The sequence below is a fragment of the Oryzias latipes genome, chromosome 15 (genome assembly GCF_053564925.1).
Source record: "Oryzias latipes strain Hd-rR chromosome 15, Olatipes_Hd-rR_3.1".
NCBI lineage: Eukaryota > Metazoa > Chordata > Actinopteri > Beloniformes > Adrianichthyidae > Oryzias > Oryzias latipes.
The window spans coordinates 7,169,513-7,182,447 of record NC_136251.1 but is presented as its reverse complement, the minus strand read 5'-3'; positions in this window follow the sequence as shown (position 1 = coordinate 7,182,447).

Here is a 12,935-nt window from a genome sequence, read left to right as displayed (position 1 = left end):
AAAGTTAAAAAAAAAGATTTCCTATGTATTTCAATGAAGCAAAAATCCTGGAATATCTTTAAAAGTTAAAAGATTTGAAAAAAAGTCATAGCAGGAATAAGCTGAAAAAGTTGAACATTGTTATAGTAGAAGGGCTATAATAAGTCAAAAAATGTAGAAGGAGTTAAGCATGAAAGCTTAAGTTGATGAAAAAATGGCTGAACTGTTGAAAATTTGAAGATGTTGCTAAAATTGTTAAAAGTGCTAGTATTGGAATCAGCATCATCAACTGACTAAAAAAAACACATTGTTTGAGAGTATCATATTGGTAAAAGCTACATGTCTAAGTTGAGAGAAAATCCACTTTTTCCAAAATGGCGGCTTTCCTATTGATTTTATCTCCATAGCAACCTTTTTATGTTTCGGTCGCCTGGGGATGACGAACAAATCGACGTCAGTTTCAGACAAATCGGAAAAAGTAAACCTTTGGACGTCCTTAGCAACGAAGTTTGTTTGCTAACCACGCCCACATTCCTTATATGTCCAGATCCAGTGAATTTCAATATGTTCAGTTCCAGCCATGGATGAAGTTTATTGCAACATTTGCTTCAGATTTTGTCAAAAAATGCCCACCAAACAGTAGGTTGTGTTGCCATCCCATAATAATTTCAAAACGTATGTTGAAGTCCAAAGCCTTGTGAACATTTCAATATTTGAACGGTGTCTCTAGCCAAAAGAATGTTAAAGTTACAATTGTTTAAAGAAGCAAAGGTGTGGCCAATGGAGCAAAAAGATTGGAAAATCTGGGAATATCCGGGAATATCTGGAAAAGTTCAAAGATTTGAAGGACCAAAAGTCATAGCTGAAAGGAATAAGCTGAAAGGGTTGAACATTGTAATAGTAGAATGGTAAAAATAGGTGAAAGTTTGAAGAAGTTTAAAATTGCCTCACATTTTGGCACAAAATGGCCGCCAAACTGTAGGTGGTGTTGCCATCCCATAATAATTTTGAACTTTATGTTGAAGTCCAAAACCTTGTGAACATTTCAATATTTGAGCGGTGTCTCTAGCCAAAAGAATGTTAAAGTTACAATTGTTTAAAGAAGCAAAGGTGTGGCCAATGGAGCAAAAAGATTGGAAAATCTGGGAATATCCGGGAATATCTGGAAAAGTTCAAGGATTTGAAGGACCAAAAGTCATAGCTGAAAGGAATAAGATGAAAGGGTTGAACATTGTAATAGTAGAATGGTAAAAATAGGTGAAAGTTTGTAGGAGTTAAGCATGAAAGCTGAAATTGTTGAAAAAATGGCTGAATTGTTGAAAATTTGAAGATGTTGCTAAAATGGCTTAAAGTACTAGCATTGGAATCAGCATCATCAACTGACTCCAAAAAACACATTGTTTGAGAGTATTATATTGGTAAAAGCTACATGTTCTAAGTTGATAGAAAATCCACTCTTTTCAAAATGGCGGCTTTTCTATTGATTTTATCTCCATAGCAACCATTTTATGTTTGGGTCGCCTGGAGATGAGGAACAAATCAACGTCGGTTTCAGATGAATCGGAAAAAGTAAATTTTTGGACGTCCTTAGCAACGAGCTTTGTTTGCTAACCACGTCCACATTCCTTATATGTCCAGATCCAGTGAATTTCAATATGTTCAGTTCCAGCCATGGATGAAGTTTATTGCAATATTTTCTTCAGATTTTGTCAAAAAATGCCCACCAAACAGTAGGTAGTGTTGCCATCCCATAATAATTTCAAAACGTATGTTGAAGTCCAAAGCCTTGTGAGCATTTCAATGTTTGAACGGTGCCTCTAGCTGAAAGCATGTTAAAGTTATAATGCTTGAAAGCAACAAAGGTTTTCAAGGATTCTCCATGTATTTAAATGAAGCAAAAATCTTGGAAAATCCTGGAAAATCTTGGAATATCTTGAAAAGTTCAAAGATTTGAAAGACTAAAAGTCGTAGCTGAATGGAATAAGCTGAAAGGGTTGAACATTGTAATAGTAGAATGGTAAAAATAGGTGAAAGTTTGAAGAAGTTTAAAATTGCCTCACATTTTGGCACAAAATGGCCGCCAAACTGTAGGTGGTGTTGCCATCCCATAATAATTTTGAGCCTTATGTTGAAGTCCAAAGCCTTGTGAATATTTCAATATTTGAACGGTGTCTCTAGCCAAAAGAATGTTAAAGTTACAATTGTTTAAAAAAGCAAAGGTGTGGTCAATGGAGCAAAATAATTGGAAAATCCGGGAATATCCGGGAATATCTGGAAAAGTCCAAGGATTTGAAGAACAAAATGTCATAGCTAGAATAAGATGAAAGAGCTGAACATTTCCATAGTCGAACGGTTAAAATAGGTGAAAAATTGTAGAAGGAGTTTAACTGTGAACTTCTGCACGAAAAATTCTCCATGTATTTCAATGGAGCAAAAATTCCCGGAAAACCGGGAATATCTTAAAAAGTAAAAGGATTTGAAAAACCAAAAGTCATAGCACAAATAAGCAGAAAGAGCTGAACATTTTAAAAGTTGAATGGTTACAATCGGTTAAAAATTGTAGAAGGAGTTAAGCGGCGAAAAACGGCGGAAGATAGGCGTAAAGAATAATAAATAAAGAGAAACAGGAAAACAAAGGGTTGAATGCTTTACAGCATTCAACCAACTAGAAGGAGCTGCATTTCCAGAAGAAAATGCAGGGTTGAATGCTATAATGCTGAATGAAAGCTGAATTTGCTGAAGAAATGGCTGAACAGAGCTGAAAGAGCTCAACATTTTAAAAGTAGAATGGTTAAAGTAGGTAAAAAACTGTGAAAGAAGTTAAAAAAAAGATTTCCTATGTATTTTAATGAAGCAAAAATCCTGGGAAATCCCGGAATATCTTTAAAAGTTAAAAGATTTAAAAAAAAATCATAGCAGGAAAAAGTTGAAAAAGTTGAACATTGTAATAGTAGAATGGCTAAAATAGGTCAAAAAATGTAGAAGGAGTTAAGCATGAAAGCTTAAGTTGATACAAAAATGACTGGACTGTTGAAAATTTGAAGATGTTGCTAAAATGGTTAAAAGTGCTAGCATTGGAATCAGCATCATCAACTGACTCAAAAAAGCACTTTGTTTGAGAGTATCATATTGTTAAAAGCTACATGTTCTAAGTTGACAGAAAATCCACTTTTTCCAAAATGGCGGCTTTCCTATTGATTTTATCTCCATAGCAACCATTTTATGTTTCGGTCGCCTGGGGATGACGAACAAATCGACGTCAGTTTCAGACAAATCGGAAAAAGTAAACTTTTGGACGTCCTTAGCAACGAAGTTTGTTTGCTAACCACGCCCACATTCTTTATATGTCCAGATCCAGTGAATTTCAATATGTTCAGTTCCAGCCATGGATGAAGTTTATTGCAACATTTGCTTCAGATTTTGTCAAAAAATGCCCACCAAACAGTAGGTTGTGTTGCCATCCCATAATAATTTCAAAACGTATGTTGAAGTCCAAAGCCTTGTGAGCATTTCAATGTTTGAACGGTGCCTCTAGCTGAAAGCTTGTTAAAGTTATAATGCTTGAAAGCAACAAAGGTTTTCAAGGATTCTCCATGTATTTAAATGAAGCAAAAATCTTGGAAAATCCTGGAAAATCTTGGAATATCTTGAAAAGTTCAAAGATTTGAAAGACTAAAAGTCGTAGCTGAAAGGAATAAGCTGAAAGGGTTGAACATTGTAATAGTAGAAGGATTAAAATACGTGAAAGTTTGAAGAAGTTTAAAATTGCCTCACATTTTGGCACAAAATGGCTGCCAAACTGTAGGTGGTGTTGCCATCCCATAATAATTTTGAACTTTATGTTGAAGTCCAAAACCTTGTGAACATTTCAATATTTGAACGGTGTCTCTAGCCAAAAGAATGTTAAAGTTACAATTGTTTAAAGAAGCAAAGGTGTGGCCAATGGAGCAAAAACATTGGAAAATCTGGGAATATCCGGGAATATCTGGAAAAGTTCAAAGATTTGAAGGACCAAAAGTCATAGCTGAAAGGAATAAGATGAAAGGGTTTAACATTGTAATAGTAGAATGGTAAAAATAGGTGAAAGTTTGAAGAAGTTTAAAATTCCCTCACATTTTGGCACAAAATGGCCGCCAAACTGTAGGTGGTGTTGCCATCCCATAATAATTTTTCAACCTTATGTTGAAGTCCAAAACCTTGTGAACATTTCAATATTTGAACGGTGTCTCTAGCCAAAAGAATGTTAAAGTTACAATTGTTTAAAGAAGCAAAGGTGTGGCCAATGGAGCAAAAAGATTGGAAAATCCAGGAATATCCGGGAATAAATGGAAAAGTTCAGGGATTTGAAGGACCAAAATGTCATAGCTAGAATAAGATGAAAGAGCTGAACATTTTCATAGTCGAACGGTTAAAATAAGTGAAAAATTGTAGAAGGAGTTTAACTGTGAACTTCTGAACGAAAAATTCTCCATGTATTTCAATGGAGCAAAAATTCCCGGAAAACCTGGAATATCTTAAAAAGTAAAAGGATTTGAAAAACCAAAAGTCATAGCAGAAAAAAGGTAAAAGAGCTGAAAATTTTAAAAGTAGAATGGTTAAAATAGGTTAAAAATTGTAGAAGGAGTTAAACGCCAAAAAACGGCGGAAGATACTATAATAATAACTAGAAGGAGCTGCTTTTCCAGAAGAAAATGCAGGGTTGAATGCTGTACTGCTGAATGAAAGCTGAATTTGCTGAAGAAATGGCTGAACAGAGCTGAAAGAGCTCAACATTTTAAAAGTAGAATGGTTAAAGTAGGTAAAAAACTGTGAAAGAAGTTAAAAAAAAAGATTTCCTATGTATTTTAATGAAGCAAAAATCCTGGGAAATCCTGGAATATCTTTAAAAGTTAAAAGATTTGAAAAAAAGTCATAGCAGGAATAAGCTGAAAAAGTTGAACATTGTAATAGTAGAATGGCTATAATAAGTCAAAAAATGTAGGAGTTAAGCACGAAAGCTTAAGTTGATGAAAAAATGGCTGAACTGTTGAAAATTTGAAGATGTTGCTAAAATTGTTAAAAGTGCTAGCATTGGAATCAGCATCATCAACTGACTAAAAAAAAACATTGTTTGAGAGTATCATATTGGTAAAAGCTACATGTTCTAAGTTGACAGAAAATCCACTTTTTTCAAAATGGCGGCTTTTCTATTAATTTTATCTCCATAGCAACCATTTTACGTTTGGGTCGGCATGGGATGACGAACAAATCGACGTCAGTTTCAGACAAATCGGAAAAAGTAAACCTTTGGACGTCCTTAGCAACGAGCTTTGTTGGCTAACCACGCCCACATTCCTTATATGTCCAGATCCAGTGAATTTCAATATGTTCAGTTCCAGCCATGGATGAAGTTTATTGCAACCTTTGCTTCAGATTTTGTCAAAAAATGCCCACCAAACAGTAGGTTGTGTTGCCATCCCATAATAATTTCAAAACGTATGTTGAAGTCCAAAGCCTTGTGAGCATTTCAATGTTTGAACGGTGCCTCTAGTTGAAAGCATTTTAAAGTTATAATGCTTGAAAGCAACAAAGGTTTTCAAGGATTCTCCATGTATTTAAATGAAACAAAAATCTTGGAAAATCCTGGAAAATCTTGGAATATCTTGAAAAGTTAAAAGACTTGAAAGACTAAAAGTCGTAGCTGAAAGGAATAAGCTGAAAGGGTTGAACATTGTAATAGTAAAATGATTAAAATACGTGAAAGTTTGAAGAAGTTTAAAATTGCCTCACATTTTGGCACATAATGGCCGCCAAACTGTAGGTGGTGTTGCCATCCCATAATAATTTTGAACTTTATGTTGAAGTCCAAAACCTTGTGAACATTTCAATATTTGAACGGTGTCTCTAGCCAAAAGAATGTTAAAGTTACAATTGTTTAAAGAAGCAAAGGTGTGGCCAATGGAGCAAAAACATTGGAAAATCTGGGAATATCCGGGAATATCTGGAAAAGTTCAAAGATTTGAAGGACCAAAAGTCATAGCTGAAAGGAATAAGATGAAAGGGTTGAACATTGTAATAGTAGAATGGTAAAAATAGGTGAAAGTTTGAAGAAGTTTAAAATTGCCTCACATTTTGGCACAAAATGGCCGCCAAACTGTAGGTGGTGTTGCCATCCCATAATAATTTTGAACCTTATGTTGAAGTCCAAAACCTTGTGAACATTTCAATATTTGAACGGTGTCTCTAGCCAAAAGAATGTTAAAGTTACAATTGTTTAAAGAAGAAAAGGTGTGGCCAATGGAGCAAAAACATTGGAAAATCTGGGAATATCCGGGAATATCTGGAAAAGTTCAAAGATTTGAAGGACCAAAAGTCATAGCTGAAAGGAATAAGATGAAAGGGTTGAACATTGTAAAAGTAGAATGGTAAAAATAGGTGAAAGTTTGAAGAAGTTTAAAATTGCCTCACATTTTGGCACAAAATGGCCGCCAAACTGTAGGTGGTGTTGCCATCCCATAATAATTTTGAACCTTATGTTGAAGTCCAAACCCTTGTGAACATTTCAATATTTGAACGGTGTCTCTAGCCAAAAGAATGTTAAAGTTACAATTGTTTAAAGAAGCAAAGGTGTGGCCAATGGAGCAAAAACATTGGAAAATCTGGGAATATTCAGGAATATCTGGAAAAGTTCAAAGATTTGAAGGACCAAAATGTCATAGCTAGAATAAGATGAAAGAGCTGAACATTTTCATAGTCTAACGGTTAAAATAGGTGAAAAATTGTAGAAGGAGTTTAACTGTGAACTTCTGTACGAAAAATTCTCCATGTATTTCAATGGAGCAAAAATTCCCGGAAAACCTGGAATATCTTAAAAAGTAAAAGGATTTGAAAAACCAAAAGTCATAGCAGAAATAAGATGAAAGAGCTGAACATTTTAAAAGTTGAATGGTTAAAATCGGTTAAAAATTGTAGAAGGAGTTAAACGCCAAAAAACGGCGGAAGATACTATAATAAACTAGAAGGAGCTGCATTTCCAGAAGAAAATGCAGGGTTGAATGCTGTACTGCTGAATGAAAGCTGAATTAGCTGAAGAAATGACTGAACTGTACTGGAAGAACCATGAAAGGTTAAAGGTGCAAAAGTCCTAGCAGGAATAAGCTGAAAAAGTTGAACATTGTAATAGTAAAATGGCTGAAATAGGTCAAAATTTGTAGGACTTAAGCATGAAAGCTGAAATTGTTGAAAAAATGGCTGAATTGTTGAAAATTTGAAGATGTTGCTAAAATGGCTAAAAGTACTAGCATTGGAATCAGCATCATCAACTGACTCCAAAAAACACGTTGTTTGAGAGTATTATATTGGTAAAAGCTACATGTTCTAAGTTGATAGAAAATCCACTCTTTTCAAAATGGCGGCTTTTCTATTGATTTTATCTCCATAGCAACCATTTTATGTTTGGGTCGCCTGGAGATGAGGAACAAATCAACGTCGGTTTCAGATGAATCGGAAAAAGTAAACTTTTGGACGTCCTTAGCAACGAGCTTTGTTTGCTAACCACGCCCACATTCCTTATATGTCCAGATCCAGTGAATTTCAATATGTTCAGTTCCAGCCATGGATGAAGTTTATTGCAACATTTGCTTCAGATTTTGTCAAAAAATGCCCACCAAACAGTAGGTTGTGTTGCCATCCCATAATAATTTCAAAACGTATGTTGAAGTCCAAAGCCTTGTGAGCATTTCAATGTTTGAACGGTGCCTCTAGCTGAAAGCTTGTTAAAGTTATAATGCTTGAAAGCAACAAAGGTTTTCAAGGATTCTCCATGTATTTAAATGAAGCAAAAATCTTGGAAAATCCTGGAAAATCTTGGAATATCTTGAAAAGTTCAAAGATTTGAAAGACTGTGTTGCCATCCCATAATAATTTTGAACTTTATGTTGAAGTCCAAAACCTTGTGAACATTTCAATATTTGAACGGTGTCTCTAGCCAAAAGAATGTTAAAGTTACAATTGTTTAAAGAAGCAAAGGTGTGGCCAATGGAGCAAAAACATTGGAAAATCTGGGAATATCCGGGAATATCTGGAAAAGTTCAAAGATTTGAAGCACCAAAAGTCATAGCTGAAAGGAATAAGATGAAAGGGTTGAACATTGTAATAGTAGAATGGTAAAAATAGGTGAAAGTTTGAAGAAGTTTAAAATTGCCTCACATTTTGGCACAAAATGGCCGCCAAACTGTAGGTGGTGTTGCCATCCCATAATAATTTTGAACTTTATGTTGAAGTCCAAAACCTTGTGAACATTTCAATATTTGAATGGTGTCTCTAGCCAAAAGAATGTTAAAGTTACAATATTTTAAAGAAGCAAAGGTGTGGCCAATGGAGCAAAAAGATTGGAAAATCTGGGAATATCCGGGACTATCTGGAAAAGTTCAAAGATTTGAAGGACCAAAAGTCATAGCTGAAAGGAATGAGCTGAAAGGGTTGAACATTGTAATAGTAGAATGGTAAAAATAGGTGAAAGTTTGAAGAAGTTTAAAATTGCCTCACATTTTGGCACAAAATGGCCGCCAAACTGTAGGTGGTGTTGCCATCCCATAATAATTTTGAGCCTTATGTTGAAGTCCAAAACCTTGTGAACATTTCAATATTTGAACGGTGTCTCTAGCCAAAAGAATGTTAAAGTTACAATTGTTTAAAGAAGCAAAGGTGTGGCCAATGGAGCAAAAAGATTGGAAAATCTGGGAATATCCGGGAATATCTGGAAAAGTTCAAAGATTTGAAGGACCAAAAGTCATAGCTGAAAGGAATAAGATGAAAGGGTTGAACATTGTAATAGTAGAATGGTAAAAATAGGTGAAAGTTTGAAGAAGTTTAAAATTGCCTCACATTTTGGCACAAAATGGCCGCCAAACTGTAGGTGGTGTTGCCATCCCATAATAATTTTTAAACCTTATGTTGAAGTCCAAAACCTTGTGAACATTTCAATATTTGAACGGTGTCTCTAGCCAAAAGAATGTTAAAGTTACAATTGTTTAAAGAAGCAAAGGTGTGGCCAATGGAGCAAAAAGATTGGAAAATCTGGGAATATCCGGGAATATCTGGAAAAGTTCAAAGATTTGAAGGACCAAAATGTCATAGCTGAAAGGAATAAGCTGAAAAGGTTGAACATTGTAATAGTAGAATGGTAAAAATAGGTGAAAGTTTGAAGAAGTTTAAAATTGCCTCACATTTTGGCACAAAATGGCCGCCAAACTGTAGGTGGTGTTGCCATCCCATAATAATTTTGAACCTTATGTTGAAGTCCAAAACCTTGTGAACATTTCAATATTAGAACGGTGTCTCTAGCCAAAAGAATGTTAAAGTTACAATTGTTTAAAGAAGCAAAGGTGTGGCCAATGGAGCAAAAACATTGGAAAATCTGGGAATATCCGGGAATATCTGGAAAAGTTCAAAGATTTGAAGGACCAAAAGTCATAGCTGAAAGGAATAAGATGAAAGGGTTGAACATTGTAATAGTAGAATGGTAAAAATAGGTGAAAGTTTGAAGAAGTTTAAAATTGCCTCACATTTTGGCACAAAATGGCCGCCAAACTGTAGGTGGTGTTGCCATCCCATAATAATTTTTAAACCTTATGTTGAAGTCCAAAACCTTGTGAACATTTCAATATTTGAACGGTGTCTCTAGCCAAAAGAATGTTAAAGTTACAATTGTTTAAAGAAGCAAAGGTGTGGCCAATGGAGCAAAAACATTGGAAAATCTGGGAATATCCGGGAATATCTGGAAAAGTTCAAGGATTTGAAGGACCAAAAGTCATAGCTGAAAGGAATAAGCTGAAAAGGTTGAACATTGTAATAGTAGAATGGTAAAAATAGGTGAAAGTTTGAAGAAGTTTAAAATTGCCTCACATTTTGGCACAAAATGGCCGCCAAACTGTAGGTGGTGTTGCCATCCCATAATAATTTTGAACCTTATGTTGAAGTCCAAAACCTTGTGAACATTTCAATATTAGAACGGTGTCTCTAGCCAAAAGAATGTTAAAGTTACAATTGTTTAAAGAAGCAAAGGTGTGGCCAATGGAGCAAAAACATTGGAAAATCTGGGAATATCCGGGAATATCTGGAAAAGTTCAAAGATTTGAAGGACCAAAATGTCATAGCTAGAATAAGATGAAAGAGCTGAACATTTTCATAGTCGAACGGTTAAAATAGGTGAAAAATTGTAGAAGGAGTTTAACTGTGAACTTCTGAACGAAAAATTCTCCATGTATTTCAATGGAGCAAAAATTCCCGGAAAACCTGGAATATCTTAAAAAGTAAAAGGATTTGAAAAACCAAAAGTCATAGCAGAAATAAGATGAAAGAGATGAACATTTTAATAGTAGAATGGTTAAAATAGGTTAAAAATTGTAGAAGTAGTTAAACGCCAAAAAACGGCGGAAGATACTATAATAATAATAAATAAAGAGAAACAGGAAAACAAAGGGTTGAATGCTTTACAGCATTCAACCAATAAAGAGAAACAGAAAAACAAAGGGTTGAATGCTTTACAGCATTCAACCAATAATAAACTAGAAGGAGCTGCATTTCCAGAAGAAAATGCAGGGTTGAATGCTGTATTGCTGAATGAAAGCTGAATTTCCTAAAGAAATGGCTGAACAGAGCTGAAAGAGCTCAAAATTTTAAAAGTAAAAAGGTCAAAGTGGGCAAAAAACTGTAAAAGAAGTTAAGCGATAGGATGTCCTATGTATTTTAATGAAGCAAAAGTCCTGGAATGTCTTTAAAAGTTCAAAGATTTGGGGAAAAAATAATAGCAGGAATAAGCTGAAAAAGTTGAACATTGTAACAGTAGAATGGCTAAAATAGGTCAAAATTTGTAGAAGGAGTTAAGCATTAAAGCTGAAATTGTTGAAAAAATGGTTGAACTGTTGAAAATTTGAAGATGTTGCTAAAATGGATAAAGTGCTAGCATTGGAATCAGCATCATCAACTGACTCAAAGAAACACATTGTTTGAGAGTATCATATTGGTAAAAGCTACATGTTCTAAGTTGATAGAAAATCCACCTTTTTCAAAATGGCGGCTTTTCTATTAATTTTATCTCCATAGCAACCATTTTACGTTTGGGGCGGCATGGGATGACGAACAAATCGTGTCAGTTTCAGACAAATCGGAAAAAGTAAACCTTTGGACGTCCTTAGCAACGAAGTTTGTTTGCTAACCACGCCCACATTCCTTATACGTACAGATCCAGTGAATTTCAATATGTTCAGTTCCAGCCATGGATGAAGTTTAATCAATAAGCAATATTTGCTTCAGATTTGGTCAAAAAATGGCCACCAAACAGTAGGTTGTGTCGACATCCCATAATGATTTCTAAACCTATTTTATAGTCCAAAGCCTTGTGATCAATTTAACCTTTGAACGGTGTCTCTAGCTAAAGGCATGTTGAAGTTACAATGGTTGAAAGAACCAAAGGTTTTCAAGGATTCTCAATGTATTTAAATGGAGGGAAAATCTTGGAAAATCCTGGAATATCTTAAAAGGTTCAAGGATTTAAATGACCAAAAATAATAGCTGAAAGGAATAAGCTGAAGGAGTTGAACATTGAAATAGTAGAATGGTAAAAATAGGTGAAAGTTTGAAGAAGTTTAAAATTGCCTCACATTTTGGCACAAAATGGCCGCCAAACTGTAGGTGGTGTTGCCATCCCATAATAATTTTGAGCCTTATGTTGAAGTCCAAAACCTTGTGAACATTTCAATATTTGAACGGTGTCTCTAGCCAAAAGAATGTTAAAGTTACAATTGTTTAAAGAAGCAAAGGTGTGGCCAATGGAGCAAAAAGATTGGAAAATCTGGGAATATCCGGGAATATCTGGAAAAGTTCAAAGATTTGAAGGACCAAAAGTCATAGCTGAAAGGAATAAGATGAAAGGGTTGAACATTGTAATAGCAGAATGGTAAAAATAGGTGAAAGTTTGAAGAAGTTTAAAATTGCCTCACATTTTGGCACAAAATGGCCGCCAAACTGTAGGTGGTGTTGCCATCCCATAATAATTTTTAAACCTTATGTTGAAGTCCAAAACCTTGTGAACATTTCAATATTTGAACGGTGTCTCTAGCCAAAAGAATGTTAAAGTTACAATTGTTTAAAGAAGCAAAGGTGTGGCCAATGGAGCAAAAAGATTGGAAAATCTGGGAATATCCGGGAATATCTGGAAAAGTTCAAGGATTTGAAGGACCAAAAGTCATAGCTGAAAGGAATAAGATGAAAGGGTTGAACATTGTAATAGTAAAATGGTAAAAATAGGTGAAAGTTTGAAGAAGTTTAAAATTGCCTCACATTTTGGCACAAAATGGCCGCCAAACTGTAGGTGGTGTTGCCATCCCATAATAATTTTGAACCTTATGTTGAAGTCCAAAACCTTGTGAACATTTCAATATTTGAACGGTGTCTCTAGCCAAAAGAATGTTAAAGTTACAATTGTTTAAAGAAGCAAAGGTGTGGCCAATGGAGCAAAAACATTGGAAAATCTGGGAATATCCGGGAATATCTGGAAAAGTTCAAAGATTTGAAGGACCAAAATGTCATAGCTAGAATAAGATGAAAGAGCTGAACATTTTCATAGTCGAACGGTTAAAATAGGTGAAAAATTGTAGAAGGAGTTTAACTGTGAACTTCTGAACGAAAAATTCTCCATGTATTTCAATGGAGCAAAAATTCCCGGAAAACCTGGAATATCTTAAAAAGTAAAAGGATTTGAAAAACCAAAAGTCATAGCAGAAATAAGATGAAAGAGATGAACATTTTAAAAGTAGAATGGTTAAAATAGGTTAAAAATTGTAGAAGTAGTTAAACGCCAAAAAACGGCGGAAGATACTATAATAAATAAAGAGAAACAGAAAAACAAAGGGTTGAATGCTTTACAGCATTCAACCAATAAAGAGAAACAGGAAAACAAAGGGTTGAATGCTTTA